Here is a 24,763-nt window from a genome sequence, read left to right as displayed (position 1 = left end):
TGTTTCTGACATTCTAACAGCTCAATTAGAGCATTTTAGTAACGATCAGTGTTCTTTTTCAAAACTGACATTCTCATCATCCACTGATTCACTTTGTCACAAAATGCAGTTCTCAGCTCAGAAAGCTTGTTTCTGACATTCTAACAGCTCAATTAGAGCATTTTAGTAATGATCAGTGTTCTTTGTCAAAACTGACATTCTCATCATCCACTGATGAACTATGTCACAAAATGCAGTTCTCAGCTCAGAAAGCTTGTTTCTGACATTCTAACAGCTCAATTAGAGCATTTTAGTAATGAACAGTGTTCTTTGTCAAAACTGACATTCTCATCATCCACTGATGAACTATGTCACAAAATGCAGTTCTCAGCTCAGAAAGCTTGTTTCTGACATTCTAACAGCTCAATTAGAGCATTTTAGTAATTATCAGTGTTCTTTGTCAAAACTGACATTCTCATCATCCACTGATGAACTATGTCACAAAATGCAGTTTTCAGCTCAGAAAGCTTGTTTCTGACATTCTAACAGCTCAATTGGAGCATTTCAGTAATGAACAGTGTTCTTTGTCAAAACTGACATTCTCATCATCCACTGATTCACTTTGTCACAAAATGCAGTTTTCAGCTCAGAAAGCTTGTTTCTGACATTCTGACAGCTCAATTAGAGCATTTTAGTAACGATCAGTGTTCTTTGTCAAAACTGACATTCTCATCATCCACTGATTCACTTTGTCACAAAATGCAGTTCTCAGCTCAGAAAGCTTGTTTCTGACATTCTAACAGCTCAATTAGAGCATTTTAGTAATGATTAGTTTTCTTTGTCAAAAGTGACATTCTCATCATCCACTGATTCACTTTGTCACAAAATGCAGTTCTCAGCTCAGAAAGCTTGTTTCTGACATTCTAACAGCTCAATTAGAGCATTTTAGTAATGAACAGTGTTCTTTGTCAAAACGACATTCTCATCATCCACTGATGAACTATGTCACAAAATGCAGTTCTCAGCTCAGAAAGCTTGTTTCTGACATTCTAACAGCTCAATTAGAGCATTTTAGTAATGAACAGTGTTCTTTGTCAAAACTGACATTCTCATCATCCACTGATGAACTATGTCACAAAATGCAGTTCTCAGCTCAGAAAGCTTGTTTCTGACATTCTAACAGCTCAATTAGAGCATTTTAGTAATGAACAGTGTTCTTTGTCAAAACTGACATTCTCATCATCCACTGATTCACTTTGTCACAAAATGCAGTTCTCAGCTCAGAAAGCTTGTTTCTGACATTCTAACAGCTCAATTAGAGCATTTTAGTAATGAACAGTGTTCTTTGTCAAAACTGACATTCTCATCATCCACTGATGAACTATGTCACAAAATGCAGTTCTCAGCTCAGAAAGCTTGTTTCTGACATTCTAACAGCTCAATTAGAGCATTTTAGTAATGAACAGTGTTCTTTGTCAAAACTGACATTCTCATCATCCACTGATTCACTTTGTCACAAAATGCAGTTTTCAGCTCAGAAAGCTTGTTTCTGACATTCTAACAGCTCAATTAGAGCATTTTAGTAATGAACAGTGTTCTTTGTCAAAACTGACATTCTCATCATCCACTGATGAACTATGTCACAAAATGCAGTTCTCAGCTCAGAAAGCTTGTTTCTGACATTCTAACAGCTCAATTAGAGCATTTTAGTAATGAACAGTGTTCTTTGTCAAAACTGACATTCTCATCATCCACTGATTCACTTTGTCACAAAATGCAGTTTTCAGCTCAGAAAGCTTGTTTCTGACATTCTAACAGCTCAATTAGAGCATTTTAGTAATGAACAGTGTTCTTTGTCAAAACTGACATTCTCATCATCCACTGATGAACTATGTCACAAAATGCAGTTCTCAGCTCAGAAAGCTTGTTTCTGACATTCTAACAGCTCAATTGGAGCATTTTAGTAATGATCAGTGTTCTTTGTCAAAACTGACATTCTCATCATACACTGATGCTTTTTGTCACATAATGCAGTTTTCAGCTCAGAAAGCTTGTTTCTGATATTTTAACAGCTCAATTAGAGCATTTTAGTAATGAACAGTGTTCTTTGTCAAAACTGATATTCTCATCATCCACTGATGCACTTTGTCACAAAATGCAGTTTTATGCTCAGAAAGCTTGTTTCTGACATTCTAACAGCTCAATTAGAGCATTTTAGTAATGATCAGTGTTCTTTGTCAAAAGTGACATTCTCATCATCCACTGATTCACTTTGTCACAAAATGCAGTTCTCAGCTCAGAAAGCTTGTTTCTGACATTCTAACAGCTCAATTAGAGCATTTTAGTAATGAACAGTGTTCTTTGTCAAAACTGACATTCTCATCATCCACTGATGAACTATGTCACAAAATGCAGTTCTCAGCTCAGAAAGCTTGTTTCTGACATTCTAACAGCTCAATTGGAGCATTTTAGTGATGAACAGTGTTCTTTGTCAAAACTGACATTCTCATCATCCACTGATGCTTTTTGTCACAAAATGCAGTTTTCAGCTCAGAAAGCTTGTTTCTGACATTCTAACAGCTCAATTAGAGCATTTTAGTAATGAACAGTGTTCTTTGTCAAAACTGACATTCTCATCATCCACTGATGAACTATGTCACAAAATGCAGTTCTCAGCTCAGAAAGCTTGTTTCTGACATTCTAACAGCTCAATTAGAGCATTTTAGTAACGATCGGTGTTCTTTGTCAAAACTGACATTCTCATCATCCACTGATTCACTTTGTCACAAAATGCAGTTCTCAGCTCAGAAAGCTTGTGTCTGACATTCTAACAGCTCAATTAGAGCATTTTAGTAATGATCAGTGTTCTTTGTCAAAAGTGACATTCTCATCATCCACTGATTCACTTTGTCACAAAATGCAGTTCTCAGCTCAGAAAGCTTGTTTCTGACATTCTAACAGCTCAATTAGAGCATTTTAGTAATGAACAGTGTTCTTTGTCAAAACTGACATTCTCATCATCCACTGATGAACTATGTCACAAAATGCAGTTCTCAGCTCAGAAAGCTTGTTTCTGACATTCTAACAGCTCAATTAGAGCATTTTAGTAATGAACAGTGTTCTTTGTCAAAACTGACATTCTCATCATCCACTGATTCACTTTGTCACAAAATGCAGTTTTCAGCTCAGAAAGCTTGTTTCTGACATTCTGACAGCTCAATTAGAGCATTTTAGTAACGATCAGTGTTCTTTGTCAAAACTGACATTCTCATCATCCACTGATTCACTTTGTCACAAAATGCAGTTCTCAGCTCAGAAAGCTTGTTTCTGACATTCTAACAGCTCAATTAGAGCATTTTAGTAATGATTAGTTTTCTTTGTCAAAAGTGACATTCTCATCATCCACTGATTCACTTTGTCACAAAATGCAGTTCTCAGCTCAGAAAGCTTGTTTCTGACATTCTAACAGCTCAATTAGAGCATTTTAGTAATGAACAGTGTTCTTTGTCAAAACGACATTCTCATCATCCACTGATGAACTATGTCACAAAATGCAGTTCTCAGCTCAGAAAGCTTGTTTCTGACATTCTAACAGCTCAATTAGAGCATTTTAGTAATGAACAGTGTTCTTTGTCAAAACTGACATTCTCATCATCCACTGATGAACTATGTCACAAAATGCAGTTCTCAGCTCAGAAAGCTTGTTTCTGACATTCTAACAGCTCAATTAGAGCATTTTAGTAATGAACAGTGTTCTTTGTCAAAACTGACATTCTCATCATCCACTGATTCACTTTGTCACAAAATGCAGTTCTCAGCTCAGAAAGCTTGTTTCTGACATTCTAACAGCTCAATTAGAGCATTTTAGTAATGAACAGTGTTCTTTGTCAAAACTGACATTCTCATCATCCACTGATGAACTATGTCACAAAATGCAGTTCTCAGCTCAGAAAGCTTGTTTCTGACATTCTAACAGCTCAATTAGAGCATTTTAGTAATGAACAGTGTTCTTTGTCAAAACTGACATTCTCATCATCCACTGATTCACTTTGTCACAAAATGCAGTTTTCAGCTCAGAAAGCTTGTTTCTGACATTCTAACAGCTCAATTAGAGCATTTTAGTAATGAACAGTGTTCTTTGTCAAAACTGACATTCTCATCATCCACTGATGAACTATGTCACAAAATGCAGTTCTCAGCTCAGAAAGCTTGTTTCTGACATTCTAACAGCTCAATTAGAGCATTTTAGTAATGATCAGTGTTCTTTGTCAAAACTGACATTCTCATCATCCACTGATTCACTTTGTCACAAAATGCAGTTTTCAGCTCAGAAAGCTTGTTTCTGACATTCTAACAGCTCAATTAGAGCATTTTAGTAATGAACAGTGTTCTTTGTCAAAACTGACATTCTCATCATCCACTGATGAACTATGTCACAAAATGCAGTTCTCAGCTCAGAAAGCTTGTTTCTGACATTCTAACAGCTCAATTGGAGCATTTTAGTAATGATCAGTGTTCTTTGTCAAAACTGACATTCTCATCATACACTGATGCTTTTTGTCACAAAATGCAGTTTTCAGCTCAGAAAGCTTGTTTCTGATATTTTAACAGCTCAATTAGAGCATTTTAGTAATGAACAGTGTTCTTTGTCAAAACTGACATTCTCATCATCCACTGATGCACTTTGTCACAAAATGCAGTTTTATGCTCAGAAAGCTTGTTTCTGACATTCTAACAGCTCAATTAGAGCATTTTAGTAATGACCAGTGTTCTTTGTCAAAAGTGACATTCTCATCATCCACTGATTCACTTTGTCACAAAATGCAGTTCTCAGCTCAGAAAGCTTGTTTCTGACATTCTAACAGCTCAATTAGAGCATTTTAGTAATGAACAGTGTTCTTTGTCAAAACTGACATTCTCATCATCCACTGATGAACTATGTCACAAAATGCAGTTCTCAGCTCAGAAAGCTTGTTTCTGACATTCTAACAGCTCAATTGGAGCATTTTAGTGATGAACAGTGTTCTTTGTCAAAACTGACATTCTCATCATCCACTGATGCTTTTTGTCACAAAATGCAGTTTTCAGCTCAGAAAGCTTGTTTCTGACATTCTAACAGCTCAATTAGAGCATTTTAGTAATGAACAGTGTTCTTTGTCAAAACTGACATTCTCATCATCCACTGATGAACTATGTCACAAAATGCAGTTCTCAGCTCAGAAAGCTTGTTTCTGACATTCTAACAGCTCAATTAGAGCATTTTAGTAACGATCGGTTTTCTTTGTCAAAACTGACATTCTCATCATCCACTGATTCACTTTGTCACAAAATGCAGTTCTCAGCTCAGAAAGCTTGTGTCTGACATTCTAACAGCTCAATTAGAGCATTTTAGTAATGATCAGTGTTCTTTGTCAAAAGTGACATTCTCATCATCCACTGATTCACTTTGTCACAAAATGCAGTTCTCAGCTCAGAAAGCTTGTTTCTGACATTCTAACAGCTCAATTAGAGCATTTTAGTAATGAACAGTGTTCTTTGTCAAAACTGACATTCTCATCATCCACTGATGAACTATGTCACAAAATGCAGTTCTCAGCTCAGAAAGCTTGTTTCTGACATTCTAACAGCTCAATTAGAGCATTTTAGTAATGAACAGTGTTCTTTGTCAAAACTGACATTCTCATCATCCACTGATTCACTTTGTCACAAAATGCAGTTTTCAGCTCAGAAAGCTTGTTTCTGACATTCTAACAGCTCAATTAGAGCATTTTAGTAATGAACAGTGTTCTTTGTCAAAACTGACATTCTCATCATCCACTGATGAACTATGTCACAAAATGCAGTTCTCAGCTCAGAAAGCTTGTTTCTGACATTCTAACAGCTCAATTGGAGCATTTTAGTGATGAACAGTGTTCTTTGTCAAAACTGACATTCTCATCATCCACTGATGCTTTTTGTCACAAAATGCAGTTTTCAGCTCAGAAAGCTTGTTTCTGACATTCTAACAGCTCAATTGGAGCATTTCAGTAATGAACAGTGTTCTTTGTCAAAACTGACATTCTCATCATCCACTGATTCACTTTGTCACAAAATGCAGTTCTCAGCTCAGAAAGCTTGTTTCTGACATTCTAACAGCTCAATTAGAGCATTTTAGTAATGATCAGTGTTCTTTGTCAAAAGTGACATTCTCATCATCCACTGATTCACTTTGTCACAAAATGCAGTTCTCAGCTCAGAAAGCTTGTTTCTGACATTCTAACAGCTCAATTAGAGCATTTTAGTAACGATCAGTGTTCTTTTTCAAAACTGACATTCTCATCATCCACTGATTCACTTTGTCACAAAATGCAGTTCTCAGCTCAGAAAGCTTGTTTCTGACATTCTAACAGCTCAATAAGAGCATTTTAGTAATGATCAGTGTTCTTTGTCAAAAGTGACATTCTCATCATCCACTGATTCACTTTGTCACAAAATGCAGTTCTCAGCTCAGAAAGCTTGTTTCTGACATTCTAACAGCTCAATTAGAGCATTTTAGTAATGATCAGTGTTCTTTGTCAAAAGTGACATTCTCATCATCCACTGATTCACTTTGTCACAAAATGCAGTTCTCAGCTCAGAAAGCTTGTTTCTGACATTCTAACAGCTCAATTAGAGCATTTTAGTAATGAACAGTGTTCTTTGTCAAAACTGACATTCTCATCATCCACTGATGAACTATGTCACAAAATGCAGTTCTCAGCTCAGAAATCTTGTTTCTGACATTCTAACAGCTCAATTAGAGCATTTTAGTAATGAACAGTGTTCTTTGTCAAAACTGACATTCTCATCATCCACTGATGAACTATGTCACAAAATGCAGTTCTCAGCTCAGAAAGCTTGTTTCTGACATTCTAACAGCTCAATTAGAGCATTTTAGTAATGAACAGTGTTCTTTGTCAAAACTGACATTCTCATCATCCACTGATGAACTATGTCACAAAATGCAGTTCTCAGCTCAGAAAGCTTGTTTCTGACATTCTAACAGCTCAATTAGAGCATTTTAGTAATGAACAGTGTTCTTTGTCAAAACTGACATTCTCATCATCCACTGATTCACTTTGTCACAAAATGCAGTTTTCAGCTCAGAAAGCTTGTTTCTGACATTCTAACAGCTCAATTAGAGCATTTTAGTAATGAACAGTGTTCTTTGTCAAAACTGACATTCTCATCATCCACTGATGAACTATGTCACAAAATGCAGTTCTCAGCTCAGAAAGCTTGTTTCTGATATTTTAACAGCTCAATTAGAGCATTTTAGTAATGAACAGTGTTCTTTGTCAAAACTGACATTCTCATCATCCACTGATGCACTTTGTCACAAAATGCAGTTTTATGCTCAGAAAGCTTGTTTCTGACATTCTAACAGCTCAATTAGAGCATTTTAGTAATGATCAGTGTTCTTTGTCAAAAGTGACATTCTCATCATCCACTGATTCACTTTGTCACAAAATGCAGTTCTCAGCTCAGAAAGCTTGTTTCTGACATTCTAACAGCTCAATTAGAGCATTTTAGTAATGAACAGTGTTCTTTGTCAAAACTGACATTCTCATCATCCACTGATGAACTATGTCACAAAATGCAGTTCTCAGCTCAGAAAGCTTGTTTCTGACATTCTAACAGCTCAATTAGAGCATTTTAGTAATGAACAGTGTTCTTTGTCAAAACTGACATTCTCATCATCCACTGATGAACTATGTCACAAAATGCAGTTCTCAGCTCAGAAAGCTTGTTTCTGACATTCTAACAGCTCAATTGGAGCATTTTAGTGATGAACAGTGTTCTTTGTCAAAACTGACATTCTCATCATCCACTGATGCTTTTTGTCACAAAATGCAGTTTTCAGCTCAGAAAGCTTGTTTCTGACATTCTAACAGCTCAATTAGAGCATTTTAGTAATGAACAGTGTTCTTTGTCAAAACTGACATTCTCAACATCCACTGATGAACTATGTCACAAAATGCAGTTCTCAGCTCAGAAAGCTTGTTTCTGACATTCTAACAGCTCAACTAGAGCATTTTAGTAACGATCAGTGTTCTTTGTCAAAACTGACATTCTCATCATCCACTGATGAACTATGTCACAAAATGCAGTTCTCAGCTCAGAAAGCTTGTTTCTGACATTCTAACAGCTCAATTGGAGCATTTTAGTGATGAACAGTGTTCTTTGTCAAAACTGACATTCTCATCATCCACTGATGCTTTTTGTCACAAAATGCAGTTTTCAGCTCAGAAAGCTTGTTTCTGACATCCTAACAGCTCAATTAGAGCATTTTAGTAATGAACAGTGTTCTTTGTCAAAACTGACATTCTCATCATCCACTGATGAACTATGTCACAAAATGCAGTTCTCAGCTCAGAAAGCTTGTTTCTGACATTCTAACAGCTCAATTAGAGCATTTTAGTAACGATCAGTGTTCTTTGTCAAAACTGACATTCTCATCATCCACTGATTCACTTTGTCACAAAATGCAGTTCTCAGCTCAGAAAGCTTGTTTCTGACATTCTAACAGCTCAATTAGAGCATTTTAGTAATGATCAGTGTTCTTTGTCAAAAGTGACATTCTCATCATCCACTGATTCACTTTGTCACAAAATGCAGTTCTCAGCTCAGAAAGCTTGTTTCTGACATTCTAACAGCTCAATTAGAGCATTTTAGTAATGAACAGTGTTCTTTGTCAAAACTGACATTCTCATCATCCACTGATGAACTATGTCACAAAATGCAGTTCTCAGCTCAGAAAGCTTGTTTCTGACATATACTAACAGCTCAATTAGAGCATTTTAGTAATGAACAGTGTTCTTTGTCAAAACTGACATTCTCATCATCCACTGATTCACTTTGTCACAAAATGCAGTTTTCAGCTCAGAAAGCTTGTTTCTGACATTCTAACAGCTCAATTAGAGCATTTTAGTAATGAACAGTGTTCTTTGTCAAAACTGACATTCTCATCATCCACTGATGAACTATGTCACAAAATGCAGTTCTCAGCTCAGAAAGCTTGTTTCTGACATTCTAACAGCTCAATTGGAGCATTTTAGTGATGAACAGTGTTCTTTGTCAAAACTGACATTCTCATCATCCACTGATGCTTTTTGTCACAAAATGCAGTTTTCAGCTCAGAAAGCTTGTTTCTGACATTCTAACAGCTCAATTGGAGCATTTCAGTAATGAACAGTGTTCTTTGTCAAAACTGACATTCTCATCATCCACTGATTCACTTTGTCACAAAATGCAGTTCTCAGCTCAGAAAGCTTGTTTCTGACATTCTAACAGCTCAATTAGAGCATTTTAGTAACGATCAGTGTTCTTTTTCAAAACTGACATTCTCATCATCCACTGATTCACTTTGTCACAAAATGCAGTTCTCAGCTCAGAAAGCTTGTTTCTGACATTCTAACAGCTCAATTAGAGCATTTTAGTAATGATCAGTGTTCTTTGTCAAAAGTGACATTCTCATCATCCACTGATTCACTTTGTCACAAAATGCAGTTCTCAGCTCAGAAAGCTTGTTTCTGACATTCTAACAGCTCAATTAGAGCATTTTAGTAATGATCAGTGTTCTTTGTCAAAAGTGACATTCTCATCATCCACTGATTCACTTTGTCACAAAATGCAGTTCTCAGCTCAGAAAGCTTGTTTCTGACACTCTAACAGCTCAATTAGAGCATTTTAGTAATGAACAGTGTTCTTTGTCAAAACTGACATTCTCATCATCCACTGATTCACTTTGTCACAAAATGCAGTTTTCAGCTCAGAAAGCTTGTTTCTGACATTCTAACAGCTCAATTAGAGCATTTTAGTAATGAACAGTGTTCTTTGTCAAAACTGACATTCTCATCATCCACTGATGAACTATGTCACAAAATGCAGTTCTCAGCTCAGAAAGCTTGTTTCTGACATTCTAACAGCTCAATTGGAGCATTTTAGTGATGAACAGTGTTCTTTGTCAAAACTGACATTCTCATCATCCACTGATGCTTTTTGTCACAAAATGCAGTTTTCAGCTCAGAAAGCTTGTTTCTGACATTCTAACAGCTCAATTGGAGCATTTCAGTAATGAACAGTGTTCTTTGTCAAAACTGACATTCTCATCATCCACTGGATTCACTTTGTCACAAAATGCAGTTCTCAGCTCAGAAAGCTTGTTTCTGACATTCTAACAGCTCAATTAGAGCATTTTAGTAATGATCAGTGTTCTTTGTCAAAAGTGACATTCTCATCATCCACTGATTCACTTTGTCACATAATGCAGTTCTCAGCTCAGAAAGCTTGTTTCTGACATTCTAACAGCTCAATTAGAGCATTTTAGTAACGATCAGTGTTCTTTTTCAAAACTGACATTCTCATCATCCACTGATTCACTTTGTCACAAAATGCAGTTCTCAGCTCAGAAAGCTTGTTTCTGACATTCTAACAGCTCAATTAGAGCATTTTAGTAATGATCAGTGTTCTTTGTCAAAAGTGACATTCTCATCATCCACTGATTCACTTTGTCACAAAATGCAGTTCTCAGCTCAGAAAGCTTGTTTCTGACATTCTAACAGCTCAATTAGAGCATTTTAGTAATGAACATTTTCTTTGTCAAAACTGACATTCTCATCATCCACTGAATAACTATGTCACAAAATGCAGTTCTCAGCTCAGAAAGCTTGTTTCTGACATTCTAACAGCTCAATTAGAGCATTTTAGTAATGATCAGTGTTCTTTGTCAAAACTGACATTCTCATCATCCACTGATGAACTATGTCACAAAATGCAGTTCTCAGCTCAGAAAGCTTGTTTCTGACATTCTAACAGCTCAATTGGAGCATTTTAGTGATGAACAGTGTTCTTTGTCAAAACTGACATTCTCATCATCCACTGATGCTTTTTGTCACAAAATGCAGTTTTCAGCTCAGAAAGCTTGTTTCTGACATTCTAACAGCTCAATTGGAGCATTTCAGTAATGAACAGTGTTCTTTGTCAAAACTGACATTCTCATCATCCACTGATTCACTTTGTCACAAAATGCAGTTCTCAGCTCAGAAAGCTTGTTTCTGACATTCTAACAGCTCAATTAGAGCATTTTAGTAATGATCAGTGTTCTTTGTCAAAAGTGACATTCTCATCATCCACTGATTCACTTTGTCACAAAATGCAGTTTTATGCTCAGAAAGCTTGTTTCTGACATTCTAACAGCTCAATTAGAGCATTTTAGTAACGATCAGTGTTCTTTGTCAAAACTGACATTCTCATCATCCACTGATTCACTTTGTCACAAAATGCAGTTCTCAGCTCAGAAAGCTTGTTTCTGACATTCTAACAGCTCAATTAGACTATTTTAGTAATGATCAGTGTTCTTTGTCAAAAGTGACATTCTCATCATCCACTGATTCACTTTGTCACAAAATGCAGTTCTCAGCTCAGAAAGCTTGTTTCTGACATTCTAACAGCTCAATTAGAGCATTTTAGTAATGAACAGTGTTCTTTGTCAAAACTGACATTCTCATCATCCACTGATGAACTATGTCACAAAATGCAGTTCTCAGCTCAGAAAGCTCGTTTCTGACATTCTAACAGCTCAATTAGAGCATTTTAGTAATGATCAGTGTTCTTTGTCAAAACTGACATTCTCATCATCCACTGATGCACTTTGTCACAAAATGCAGTTTTCAGCTCAGAAAGCTTGTTTCTGACATTCTAACAGCTCAATTAGAGCATTTTAGTAATGAACAGTGTTCTTTGTCAAAACTGACATTCTCATCATCCACTGATGAACTATGTCACAAAATGCAGTTCTCAGCTCAGAAAGCTTGTTTCTGACATTCTAACAGCTCAATTAGAGCATTTTAGTAATGAACAGTGTTCTTTGTCAAAACTGAAATTCTCATCATCCACTAATGCACTTTGTAACAAAATGCAGTTTTCCGCTCAGAAAGCTTGTTTCTGACATTCTAACAGCTCAATTGGAGCATTTTAGTGATGATCAGTGTTCTTTGTCAAAACTGACATTCTCATCATCCACTGATGCTTTTTGTCACAAAATGCAGTTTTCAGCTCAGAAAGCTTGTTTCTGACATTCTAACAGCTCGATTAGAGCATTTTAGTAATGAACAGTGTTCTTTGTCAAAACTGACATTCTCATCATCCACTAATGCACTTTGTAACAAAATGCAGTTTTCCGCTCAGAAAGCTTGTTTCTGACATTCTAACAGCTCAATTGGAGCATTTTAGTGATGATCAGTGTTCTTTGTCAAAACTGACATTCTCATCATCCACTGATGAACTATGTCACAAAATGCAGTTCTCAGCTCAGAAAGCTTGTTTCTGACATTCTAACAGCTCAATTAGAGCATTTTAGTAATGAACAGTGTTCTTTGTCAAAACTGACATTCTCATCATCCACTGATGAACTATGTCACAAAATGCAGTTCTCAGCTCAGAAAGCTCGTTTCTGACATTCTAACAGCTCAATTAGAGCATTTTAGTAATGATCAGTGTTCTTTGTCAAAACTGACATTCTCATCATCCACTGATGCACTTTGTCACAAAATGCATTTCTCAGCTCAGAAAGCTTGTTTCTGACATTCTAACAGCTCAATTGGAGCATTTCAGTAATGAACAGTGTTCTTTGTCAAAACTGACATTCTCACCATCCACTGATTCACTTTGTCACAAAATGCAGTTTTCAGCTCAGAAAGCTTGTTTATGACATTCTAACAGCTCAATTAGAGCATTTTAGTAATGAACAGTGTTCTTTGTCAAAACTGACATTCTCATCATCCACTGATGAACTATGTCACAAAATGCAGTTCTCAGCTCAGAAAGCTCGTTTCTGACATTCTAACAGCTCAATTAGAGCATTTTAGTAATGATCAGTGTTCTTTGTCAAAACTGACATTCTCATCATCCACTGATGCACTTTGTCACAAAATGCAGTTTTCAGCTCAGAAAGCTTGTTTCTGACATTCTAACAGCTCAATTAGAGCATTTTAGTAATGAACAGTGTTCTTTGTCAAAACTGACATTCTCATCATCCACTGATGAACTATGTCACAAAATGCAGTTCTCAGCTCAGAAAGCTTGTTTCTGACATTCTAACAGCTCAATTAGAGCATTTTAGTAATGAACAGTGTTCTTTGTCAAAACTGAAATTCTCATCATCCACTAATGCACTTTGTAACAAAATGCAGTTTTCCGCTCAGAAAGCTTGTTTCTGACATTCTAACAGCTCAATTGGAGCATTTTAGTGATGATCAGTGTTCTTTGTCAAAACTGACATTCTCATCATCCACTGATGCTTTTTGTCACAAAATGCAGTTTTCAGCTCAGAAAGCTTGTTTCTGACATTCTAACAGCTCAATTAGAGCATTTTAGTAATGAACAGTGTTCTTTGTCAAAACTGACATTCTCATCATCCACTGATGAAATATGTCACAAAATGCAGTTCTCAGCTCAGAAAGCTTGTTTCTGACATTCTAACAGCTCAACTGGAGCATTTTAGTAATGATCAGTGTTCTTTGTCAAAACTGACATTCTCATCATCCACTGATTCACTTTGTCACAAAATGCAGTTTTCAGCTCAGAAAGCTTGTTTCTGATATTTTAACAGCTCAATTAGAGCATTTTAGTAATGAACAGTGTTCTTTGTCAAAACTGACATTCTCATCATCCACTGATGCACTTTGTCACAAAATGCAGTTTTATGCTCAGAAAGCTTGTTTCTGACATTCTAACAGCTCAATTGGAGCATTTTAGTGATGATCAGTGTTCTTTGTCAAAACTGACATTCTCATCATCCACTGATGCTTTTTGTCACAAAATGCAGTTTTCAGCTCAGAAAGCTTGTTTCTGACATTCTAACAGCTCAATTAGAGCATTTTAGTAATGAACAGTGTTCTTTGTCAAAACTGACATTCTCATCATCCACTGATGAACTATGTCACATAATGCAGTTCTCAGCTCAGAAAGCTTGTTTCTGACATTCTAACAGCTCAATTAGAGCATTTTAGTAATGAACAGTGTTCTTTGTCAAAACTGACATTCTCATCATCCACTAATGCACTTTGTAATAAAATGCAGTTTTCCGCTCAGAAAGCTTGTTTCTGACATTCTAACAGCTCAATTGGAGCATTTTAGTGATGATCAGTGTTCTTTGTCAAAACTGACATTCTCATCATCCACTGATGCTTTTTGTCACAAAATGCAGTTTTCAGCTCAGAAAGCTTGTTTCTGACATTCTAACAGCTCAATTAGAGCATTTTAGTAATGAACAGTGTTCTTTGTCAAAACTGACATTCTCATCATCCACTGATGAAATATGTCACAAAATGCAGTTCTCAGCTCAGAAAGCTTGTTTCTGACATTCTAACAGCTCAATTAGAGCATTTTAGTAATGAACAGTTTTCTTTGTCAAAACTGACATTCTCATCATCCACTGATGAACTATGTCACAAAATGCAGTTCTCAGCTCAGAAAGCTTGTTTCTGACATTCTAACAGCTCAATTAGAGCACTTTAGTAATGAACAGTGTTCTTTGTCAAAACTGACATTCTCATCATCCACTGATGAACTATGTCACAAAATGCAGTTCTCAGCTCAGAAAGCTTGTTTCTGACATTCTAACAGCTCAATTAGAGCATTTTAGTAATGAACAGTTTTCTTTGTCAAAACTGACATTCTCATCATCCACTGATTCACTTTGTCACAAAATGCAGTTTTCAGCTCAGAAAGCTTGTTTCTGACATTCTAACAGCTCAATTAGAGCATTTTAGTAATGAACAGTGTTCTTTGTCAAAACTGACATTCTCATCATCCACTGATGAACTATGTCACAAAATGCAGTTCTCAGCTCAGAAAGCTTGTTTCTGACATTCTAACAGCTCAATTAGAGCATTTTAGCAATGATCAGTGTTCTTTGTCAAAACTGACATTCTCATCATCCACTGATGCTTTTTGTCACAAAATGCAGTTTTCAGCTCAGAAAGCTTGTTTCTGACATTATAACAGCTCAATTAGAGCATTTTAGTAATGAACAGTGTTCTTTGTCAAAAATGCAAGCTTTTGCGCAAGTTCTACCAGGAAGACTCCTCACGTCATAATCAATTACCAGTTAGCCTATAATCCCTCAGCACGTAGTATAAAAGGATTGTACTTACCTTCTCTTTCGTTCACAGAAACTAACGCACGAGTGAAAACCCCCATCCTCCCCGCCACCACCACCAGGTCTGGCCCCGTCCTCAGTCCGGGGGTAGGCTCCGCTCCTGCCTTATCTTCAGGCAAACTCCAGAATCATTTTGCCATGATTCCTTCATCGGACGGGGCCTACGCCCAAACTACTATACAATATAAATATATTGTTACATAATAAATATCATATATCGTTCTTTGTTTCACGAGTCTTTCTGGTAGAACTGACATTCTCATCATCCACTGATGAACTATGTCACAAAATGCAGTTCTCAGCTCAGAAAGCTTGTTTCTGACATTCTAACAGCTCAATTGGAGCATTTTAGTAATGATCAGTGTTCTTTGTCAAAACTGACATTCTCATCATCCACTGATGCTTTTTGTCACAAAATGCAGTTTTCAGCTCAGAAAGCTTGTTTCTGATATTTTAACAGCTCAATTAGAGCATTTTAGTAATGAACAGTGTTCTTTGTCAAAACTGACATTCTCATCATCCACTGATGCACTTTGTCACAAAATGCAGTTTTATGCTCAGAAAGCTTGTTTCTGACATTCTAACAGCTCAATTAGAGCATTTTAGTAATGATCAGTGTTCTTTGTCAAAAGTGACATTCTCATCATCCACTGATTCACTTTGTCACAAAATGCAGTTCTCAGCTCAGAAAGCTTGTTTCTGACATTCTAACAGCTCAATTAGAGCATTTTAGTAATGAACAGTGTTCTTTGTCAAAACTGACATTCTCATCATCCACTGATTCACTTTGTCACAAAATGCAGTTTTCAGCTCAGAAAGCTTGTTTCTGACATTCTAACAGCTCAATTAGAGCATTTTAGTAATGAACAGTGTTCTTTGTCAAAACTGACATTCTCATCATCCACTGATGCACTTTGTCAAATAAATGCTGTTTTCAGCTCAGAAAGCTTGTTTCTGACATTCTAACAGCTCAATTGGAGCATTTTAGTAATGATCAGTGTTCTTTGTCAAAACTGACATTCTCATCATCCACTGATGACCTATGTCACAAAATGCAGTTCTCAGCTCAGAAAGCTTGTTTCTGACATTCTAACAGCTCAATTGGAGCATTTTAGTAATGAACAGTGTTCTTTGTCAAAACTGACATTCTCATCATCCACTGATGCACTATGTCACAAAATGCAGTTCTCAGCTCAGAAAGCTTGTTTCTGACATTCTAACAGCTCAATTAGAGCATTTTAGCAATGATCAGTGTTCTTTGTCAAAAGTGACATTCTCATCATCCACTGATTCACTTTGTCACAAAATGCAGTTCTCAGCTCAGAAAGCTTGTCTCTGACATTCTAACAGCTCAATTAGAGCATTTTAGTAATGATCAGTGTTCTTTGTCAAAAGTGACATTCTCATCATCCACTGATTCACTTTGTCACAAAATGCAGTTCTCAGCTCAGAAAGCTTGTTTCTGACATTCTAACAGCTCAATTAGAGCATTTTAGTAATGAACAGTGTTCTTTGTCAAAACTGACATTCTCATCATCCACTGATGAACTATGTCACAAAATGCAGTTCTCAGCTCAGAAAGCTTGTTTCTGACATTCTAACAGCTCAATTAGAGCATTTTAGTAATTATCAGTGTTCTTTGTCAAAACTGACATTCTCATCATCCACTGATTCACTTTGTCACAAAATGCAGTTCTCAGCTCAGAAAGCTTGTTTCTGACATTCTAACAGCTCAATTAGAGCATTTTAGTAATGAACAGTGTTCTTTGTCAAAACTGACATTCTCATCATCCACTGATGAACTATGTCACAAAATGCAGTTCTCAGCTCAGAAAGCTTGTTTCTGACATTCTAACAGCTCAATTAGAGCATTTTAGTAATTATCAGTGTTCTTTGTCAAAACTGACATTCTCATCATCCACTGATTCACTTCGTCACAAAATGCAGTTCTCAGCTCAGAAAGCTTGTTTCTGACATTCTAACAGCTCAATTAGAGCATTTTAGTAATGAACAGTGTTCTTTGTCAAAACTGACATTCTCATCATCCACTGATTCACTTTGTCACAAAATGCAGTTTTCAGCTCAGAAAGCTTGTTTCTGACATTCTAACAGCTCAATTAGAGCATTTTAGTAACGATCAGTGTTCTTTGTCAAAACTGACATTCTCATCATCCACTGATTCACTTTGTCACAAAATGCAGTTCTCAGCTCAGAAAGCTTGTTTCTGACATTCTAACAGCTCAATTAGAGCATTTTAGTAATGATCAGTGTTCTTTGTCAAAAGTGACATTCTCATCATCCACTGATTCACTTTGTCACAAAATGCAGTTCTCAGCTCAGAAAGCTTGTTTCTGACATTCTAACAGCTCAATAAGAGCATTTTAGTAATGAACAGTGTTCTTTGTCAAAACTGACATTCTCATCATCCACTAATGCACTTTGTAACAAAATGCAGTTTTCCGCTCAGAAAGCTTGTTTCTGACATTCTAACAGCTCAATTGGAGCATTTTAGTGATGATCAGTGTTCTTTGTCAAAACTGACATTCTCATCATCCACTGATGCACTTTGTCACAAAATGCAGTTTTATGCTCAGAAAGCTTGTTTCTGACATTCTAACAGCTCAATTAGAGCATTTTAGTAATGATCAGTGTTCTTTGTCAAAACTGACATTCTCATCATCCACTGATGCTTTTTGTCACAAAATGCAGTTTTATGCTCAGAAAGCTTGTTTCTGACATTCTAACAGCTCAATTAGAGCATTTTAGTAATGATCAGTGTTCTTTGTCAAAAGTGACATTCTCATCATCCACCGATTCACTTTGTCACAAAATGCAGTTCTCAGCTCAGAAAGCTTGTTTCTGACATTCTAACAGCTCAATTAGAGCATTTTAGTAATGAACAGTGTTCTTTGTCAAAACTGACATTCTCATCATCCACTGATGAACTATGTCAAAAAATGCAGTTCTCAGCTCAGAAAGCTTGTTTCTGACATTCACACCGCTCAATCAGAGCATTTTAGTAATGAACAGTGTTCTTTGTCAAAACTGACATTCTCATCATCCACTGATGCACTATGTCACAAAATGCAGTTCTCAGCTCAGAAAGCTTGTTTCTGACATTCTAACAGCTCAATTAGAGCATTTTAGTAATGATTAGTGTTCTTTGTCAAAAGTGACATTCTCATCATCCACTGATTCACTTTGTCACAAAATGCAGTTCTCAGCTCAGAAAGCTTGTTTCTGACATTCTAACAGCTCAATTAGAGCATTTTAGTAATGAACAGTGTTCTTTGTCAAAACTGACATTCTCATCATCCACTGATGAACTATGTCACAAAATGCATTTCTCAGCTCAGAAAGCTTGTTTCTGACATTATAACAGCTCAATTGGAGCATTTCAGTAATGAACAGTGTTCTTTGTCAAAACTGACATTCTCATCATCCACTGATTCACTTTGTCACAAAATGCAGTTTTCAGCTCAGAAAGCTTGTTTCTGACATTCTAACAGCTCAATTAGAGCATTTTAGTAATGATCAGTGTTCTTTGTCAAAACTGACATTCTCATCATCCACTGATGCTTTTTGTCACAAAATGCAGTTTTCAGCTCAGAAAGCTTGTTTCTGACATTCTAACAGCTCAATTAGAGCATTTTAGTAATGAACAGTGTTCTTTGTCAAAACTGACATTCTCATCATCCACTGATGCTTTTTGTCACAAAATGCAGTTTTCAGCTCAGAAAGCTTGTTTCTGACATTCTAACAGCTCAATTAGAGCATTTTAGTAACGATCAGTGTTCTTTGTCAAAACTGACATTCTCATCATCCACTGATTCACTTTGTCACAAAATGCAGTTCTCAGCTCAGAAAGCTTGTTTCTGACATTCTAACAGCTCAATTAGAGCATTTTAGTAATGATCAGTGTTCTTTGTCAAAAGTGACATTCTCATCATCCACTGATTCACTTTGTCACAAAATGCAGTTCTCAGCTCAGAAAGCTTGTTTCTGACATTCTAACAGCTCAATTAGAGCATTTTAGTAATGAACAGTGTTCTTTGTCAAAACTGTTATTCTCATCATCCACTGATGAACTATGTCACAAAATGCAGTTCTCAGCTCAGAAAGCTTGTTTCTGACATTCTAACAGCTCAATTAGAGCATTTTAGTAATGAACAGTGTTCTTTGTCAAAACTGACATTCTCATCATCCACTGATGAACTATGTCACAAAATGCATTTCTTAGCTCAGAAAGCTTGTTTCTGACATTCTAACAGCTCAATTGGAGCATTTCAGAAATGAACAGTGTTCTTTGTCAAAACTGACATTCTCATCATCCACTGATTCACTTTGTCACAAAATGCAGTTTTCAGCTCAGAAAGCTTGTTTCTGACATTCTAACAGCTCAATTAGAGCATTTTAGTAATGAACAGTGTTCTTTGTCAAAACTGACATTCTCATCATCCACTGATTCACTTTGTCACAAAATGCAGTTTTCAGCTCAGAAAGCTTGTTTCTGACATTCTAACAGCTCAATTAGAGCATTTTAGTAATGAACAGTGTTCTTTGTCAAAACTGACATTCTCATCATCCACTGAAGCACTTTGTCACAAAATGCATTTCTCAGCTCAGAAAGCTTGTTTCTGACATTCTAACAGCTCAATTGGAGCATTTTAGTAATGATCAGTGCTCTTTGTCAAAACTGACATTCTCATCATCCACTGATGAACTTTGTCACAAAATGCAGTTCTCAGCTCAGAAAGCTTGTTTCTGACATTCTAACAGCTCAATTGGAGCATTTTAGTAATGATCAGTGTTCTTTGTCAAAACTGACATTCTCATCATCCACTGATGCTTTTTGTCACAAAATGCAGTTTTCAGCTCAGAAAGCTTGTTTCTGACATTCTAACAGCTCAATTAGAGCATTTTAGTAATGAACAGTTTTCTTTGTCAAAACTGACATTCTCATCACCCACTGATGCACTTTGTCACAAAATGCAGTTTTATGGTCAGAAAGCTTGTTTCTGACATTCTAACAGCTCAATTAGAGCATTTTAGTAATGATCAGTGTTCTTTGTCAAAACTGACATTCTCATCACCCACTGATGCACTTTGTCACAAAATGCAGTTTAATGGTCAGAAAGCTTGTTTCTGACATTCTAACAGCTCAATTGGAGCATTTTAGTAATGATCAGTGCTCTTTGTCAAAACTGACATTCTCATCATCCACTGATTCACTTTGTCACAAAATGCATTTCTCAGCTCAGAAAGCTTGTTTCTGACATTCTAACAGCTCAATTGGAGCATTTCAGTAATGAACAGTGTTCTTTGTCAAAACTGACATTCTTATCATCCACTGATTCACTTTGTCACAAAATGCAGTTCTCAGCTCAGAAAGCTTGTGTCTGACATTCTAACTGCTCAATTGGAGCATTTTAGTGATGTTCAGTGTTCTTTGTCAAAACTGACATTCTCATCATCCACTGATGCTTTTTGTCACAAAATGCATTTCTCAGCTCAGAAAGCTTGTTTCTGACATTCTAACAGCTCAATTGGAGCATTTCAGTAATGAACAGTGTTCTTTGTCAAAACTGACATTCTCATCATCCACTGATGAACTATGTCACAAAATGCAGTTCTCAGCTCAGAAAGCTTGTTTATGACATTCTAACAGCTCAATTGGAGCATTTTAGTAATGATCAGTGTTCTTTGTCAAAACTGACATTCTCATCATCCACTGATGCTTTTTGTCACAAAATGCAGTTCTCAGCTCAGAAAGCTTGTTTCTGACATTCTAACAGCTCAATTAGAGCATTTTAGTAATGAACAGTGTTCTTTGTCAAAACTGACATTCTCATCATCCACTGATGCACTTTGTCAAATAAATGCTGTTTTCAGCTCAGAAAGCTTGTTTCTGACATTCTAACAAGCTCAATTGGAGCATTTTAGTAATGATCAGTGTTCTTTGTCAAAACTGACATCTCATCATCCACTGATGAACTATGTCACAAAATGCAGTTCTCAGCTCAGAAAGCTTGTTTCTGACATTCTAACAGCTCAATTGGAGCATTTTAATAATGATCAGTGTTCTTTGTCAAAACTGACATTCTCATCATCCACTGATGCTTTTTGTCACAAAATGCAGTTCTCATCTCAGAAAGCTTGTTTCTGACATTCTAACAGCTCAATTAGAGCATTTTAGTAATGAACAGTGTTCTTTGTCAAAACTGACATTCTCATCATCCACTGATGCACTTTGTCAAATAAATGCTGTTTTCAGCTCAGAAAGCTTGTTTCTGACATTCTAACAGCTCAATTGGAGCATTTTAGTAATGATCAGTGTTCTTTGTCAAAACTGACATTCTCATCATCCACTGATGAACTATGTCACAAAATGCAGTTCTCAGCTCAGAAAGCTTGTTTCTGACATTCTAACAGCTCAATTGGAGCATTTTAGTAATGATCAGTGTTCTTTGTCAAAACTGACATTCTCATCATCCACTGATGCTTTTTGTCACAAAATGCAGTTTTCAGCTCAGAAAGCTTGTTTCTGACATTCTAACAGCTCAATTAGAGCATTTTGGTTATGAACAGTGTTCTTTGTCAAAACTGACATTCTCGGAGGTCACGTGACCCACTGAAGGTATGGCGGTGTAGTTCGACTGCTCTCCGACTCGACATCCGTTATTTAACAATTTCCCAGGGATATTAACAACATTTGATCGAATTTTAATCGTATCATCGAAGGGGAAGTTATAAAACATGTCAAAACGTCAAACTTTGGAGTTTTCTCCGGTTAAAAAGCGAATTAAGGATCTACAGGACGCGCAGGGGGAAGATATCCGCGCCATTGTCGTCGAGGAGTTGAAGACACAATTCGGGCTTATCAGAGAGTTGCTTAAGGAAGAACTCGCGCCCATTATTGACAGACTCGGTACTTTGGAAGAGGACGTCCGTCGAATAAAAAACAAATTTGACAATATGCAAACCGCTCTCCGTCACGCGAAAAAAGAGACGAGTGAGGCTAAGATGGCGGTCGGTGCTCTACAAGAGAAGCTGGCAAGACTGGAGGACAAAAATCGTCAGTCAAACGTCCGCTTGGTGGGATTAAAAGAAGGCACGGAAGGAGATGACCCTATACGATTCATCCAAAACCACCTCCCAAAATGGATCCCTTCTCTTGCTGGTAAGGAATTTGAGATTGAGAGAGCTCATCGTATCTACAACGGAACACATAAAACATCATCCCATCGCACAATCATCTTCAAGATGCTACGCTATACAGATCGAAATGCGATTCTTAACGGAGCTCGTCGGGCTGGTCAAATTCTCCATCAAGGAACACCGCTGCTTTTTTTCCCGGATTACAGTACACACACCGCGACTAAAAGAAGAGAGATGACTTCGGCGAGAAAGAAACTAATCCAAAAAGGGATATCATCCTTCCTCCTCTACCCTGCGATGGTTAAAGTCATTCACGGAGGAAAGTCCTCCCTTTTCCAGACGCCAGAGGAGATCGAGAAATTCATCACCGAACTGGATTCCGCTGAAAGTGTTCCCCTGAAAACCACAGCGATCTTAATCCCGGAATCTGAGTCGGACGAGGACGTCCCTGCAAACCCCATGGAGATCCCCGGGAATATTTGATTCTCTTACATCCGTATCCAGTTCGGGTCGGGCATGGAAGAACGAACCGTGCTGCAACGGTGGTCTTGTACCCCAGAATAAGGACTATGAGGGTGGATAGAAGAGTTTGTTCTAACTCTTTGCTGGCTGCCCATTTTACTTTTGTTATTTTTCTTGTTGTTGTTGTTGTTGTTATCATGTTCTTTGCCCAAGAATGCCCAAGTAAGTTATGTATATTTCAGTTACTTATTTCTACGTGCATCAATACTTTGTTAGATTATAGGTATGTTAACTTCTATAATTTCTACACTTATTGTTCCGGGGGATTATACTATGGTCTTCCCGTCCCTTCTCAGTTTAGATTTGGAATCAATCTTTTAAAAAGCATATGGCTATAAACATTATGTCTTGGAACGTTAACGGTTTAAATAGCCCTATTAAACGAACTAAATGTTTAGATTATATTAGATGCAAAAATATAACTATCGCTTTAATACAAGAATCTCATTTAAAAGCAGTAGACGTACATCGCTTTCAAAATAAATATTTTAAACTGATCTCCTCTTCTTCTGCTGCTAACAAAACTAAAGGGGTACTGATCATTTCCAGGCGCAATGCGACTTTCAAAATTTTAAATTCGGGAGGAGACTCAGCAGGCCGAATTACTTATGCAGTTGAGACCCTAAATAATGTTAAATATGCCTTTATGTCCGTATACGCACCTACAGAGTGGGACACCTCATTTTTTCAGGAATTATTATGTCTGGTAATGAGTTTGGAAGAATGTCAATTAGTGATTGGAGGGGACTTTAATACTGTGCTGGATACTCAATTGGATAGATCCCATTTTTCTAAATACGATGCACCCATTTCTCAATGTTTTAAAGACTTTTTGCTTCAGGCTAATTTAAATGATGCCTGGCGGCTACAAAATGACGGCACCAAAGATTATACATTTTTCTCAGCACGTCACAAAAATTATTCTAGAATCGATTATCTCCTTACATCCCCATCTCTTACCCCTCATATAGCGAAAGTTAATATTCTCCCTATTGTCATATCAGATCATTCTCCTTTGATGACATCACTAACCCCAATTTCACGGAGAGCCACAAATAATCGATGGAGATTTAACACTTCACTGCTACAAAACGATGCATTTGTGACTGATCTACGTAACTCCTTGGTGAATTTCCTACAAATAAATAGAGATTCAGCCTCAGATCCTCAAATACTGTGGGAAACCACTAAATGTTTTATAAGGGGTAAATGTATAAGCTTTTCTGCCTATATCAAAAAATGTAGAGAGAACCGCAAATCAGAACTGGAAGAACAGATTGATATAATAGAGAAGGAATTAAAGGTAAAGTTTTGTGAGTCTAGAGCTAAGGAAATAAAAGTTTACAAAGCGGAATTACAATCTATTTATTCTCATAGAGCTGAATTCATCATACACCGTACTAAACAATCTTATTATTTCCACGGAGAACGTTCATCAAAATTGTTGGCCTGGAGGTTGAAAGGGAACGAAGCTAAGGCCAATATATCAGCTATTAGACAAGAAGGCTCGGTATACACCCAACCTGAAAAGGTGAACAGCGTATTTGAACAATATTACCAACAGCTATATACTTCAGAATCCAGAACCACACCAGCACATATTAATTTGTTCCTTAAACAAGTAACTCTCCCGCAACTAAATGACACTCAGCGGGAAATACTAGACAGCCCTCTGACAATTGAGGAATTAAAATCCGCTCTAGATTCTTTAAACAATAATAAGGCTCCGGGATTAGATGGAATTCCCCCAGAACTATTGAAAACAATTTGGGATTTAGTTGCACCCTTGATTCTGGATTCCTTCAATTTTGCTTTGGAGAAGGGAGCTTTGCATAGGGACCAAACCACGGCTTTAATAACTTTAATACTGAAGAAGGAGAAGGACCCACTAGAATGTTCCAGTTACAGACCAATAAGTCTTCT

The sequence above is a fragment of the Barbatula barbatula genome, assembly GCF_947034865.1.
Source record: "Barbatula barbatula genome assembly, chromosome: 23".
Taxonomy (NCBI): Eukaryota; Metazoa; Chordata; class Actinopteri; order Cypriniformes; family Nemacheilidae; genus Barbatula; species Barbatula barbatula.
The sequence above is the reverse complement of the archived record's forward strand: the minus strand, read 5'-3'. Positions refer to the sequence as shown.